Below are 2,034 nucleotides of genomic sequence, written 5' to 3'. Positions count from 1 at the left end.
CTGGTAAACTCCCATAGGAATTCAACAGCAACTTTGCGTCTTTTTCCCCCTAATTATTTTATCCCAAGCAAAAATTTTGCTCACTAGATTAGCAACCAAGAATTGTCCAAAACCCCCAGTGTTTATATAAGAAACAGCTTTTCTTCTCTTCTGTGTAGTGACCAGGTTGTCTCTCGGTACTTTAAGACACTGAGAGCAGATTCTGAGCTTTATGAGTAAATCATCCATTAGCGTGACCTGCGGCATCAGATAAAATAATCTAAAGCCAACAGCAACACTCTTGCAACAGAACATCAAAGGATTGTCATCTCCAGCTCTGAAAGACAAATGCCACAGGCTTGTCCTGACATTTACACAGCAGGAAAAACTCTGAGCAACCCAAAACAGTCCAGCATCCTTGAGTTACATTTAAGGGACAATAGTAGTTCCTCCTCATTGTTTTCTTTCACTACTCAGGGGAAAAACTGGCAGCACAGAGTAGAGCCCCACAATGGCATTAAACAAAAACACTTGGGTTTTCAAAAAAGAAATGCCAGCTGCCTCAATCTGCTGAGTTTCATCTTCCTGAAGATCTACTGGTGTCACAGCTTGTGCAAGATACCGGGATTTGGATGCTGCACAGTCACCGCCAGCCAGAGGAACCCGATATTTAATGGGGTGAGCTCGCAGAGATCCCATCCGCAGGGGTTAGCTGGTTTCCCTGCCAGGCTGCCGCTTCTCACGTGGGAACGTAATCGCCTTCCCATTCCCTGCCCTGCAAAGCCTCCTCAAAGCTGGTGAACAGGTTAGAAAGGGACGGGATGGGACAGATCCGATGACTTAAAGGGAGGCTTGGAAAACCAGGCTAGAGTTCAGGTGAGTCACAGACCAGGCACCAAAATTCTGCCTCTGTCTTCTCCGCTCCCTCCCATCGGGTGTTTCCATGCATTGAATCAAAACATAGTGTTTTACATGCAGATAATACGGGCTAAAGAAATCCATCACAACCTGTTTGCACAGTACAAGCTCTTCCAAGGCGTCATGTTTTTGTGAGTGGCATCTCAATTGTAGTTTGAATCCAACGCATTGGATTATATCCTTTTAAATATTCCAGAGCCTTTATGTATTTGGTTTTAAACTGTTGGACTAACGATGCCCTCTTACCCATGCTCAAATAAAAACACAAGAAGGAAAGTTAAATAAAAAGCAATTTCAACACTTGATCAAATAGTTATTTTCTCCCTTCTAAAATGGCTGCCTGATTATAATTAAAAGTGTTTTGAAATAGACCCACTCTGTTTCAGCTGGGACTTTTGCAAACTTTTTGCACAAATAGGAACCAAGTATCATTCTTTTCACACCAAAACCTTCAGCACCCTTCACTGTATTATCACACAGGCCTGCACAAGCTGCAGGGCAAGCGCACAGACCCAGAGTCTCCATCTGAAATGCTAAAAGCTACAGAAATTCAACTTCCAGAGGAGTTCCAGTGACCACAAATGATGCCGCAGGGAAACAGAGCACCCAGTGGTTCACAGCCTACTGACCCACCAGCCAGGAGAGATCCAGACCTTTCCATTGTTCACAGCCTCTGTTTCTCCAAGAGCTGCTTGTCTTTTTTTTTTTTTTTTTTCCAGCTCCTTCCCATGGCAAGTACACCAAAGTACCCCACCACCCTTAAAAACCGACAGGTAACCGTGACCCCAGGTCTACTGATGGACTTCTGGCAAGGTTTTGCTTCAGTCTGAACCACTCTCCCTTTGAGGACACCTGCCTGCCTTCCTTTAAAGCTCAATGCAAGCATAAAATCTGAGCTAATCAAATTATTTATCCATCACTTGCAGAGCTGGTGTCCAAGGACCAAAACCACAGGAGCAAAGCTCTGCAAACCCTGCATGGACTCAGGTTCTCAACCTTCTGCTTTCCATACAGCTGAAGAGACAAAATTTCAGGCAAAGAGCTTACATCCCAGTCACCACCCCCACCACACACCCCCCCCCCATGGAAAGCAAAGGCACAACTAATAAAGAAGAGTCCACACTGTAGTTAAAGAAC

Source organism: Balearica regulorum, chromosome 3 (assembly GCF_011004875.1).
Source record: "Balearica regulorum gibbericeps isolate bBalReg1 chromosome 3, bBalReg1.pri, whole genome shotgun sequence".
In the NCBI taxonomy this organism is placed as follows: Eukaryota; Metazoa; Chordata; class Aves; order Gruiformes; family Gruidae; genus Balearica; species Balearica regulorum.
The sequence above is the reverse complement of the archived record's forward strand: the minus strand, read 5'-3'. Positions refer to the sequence as shown.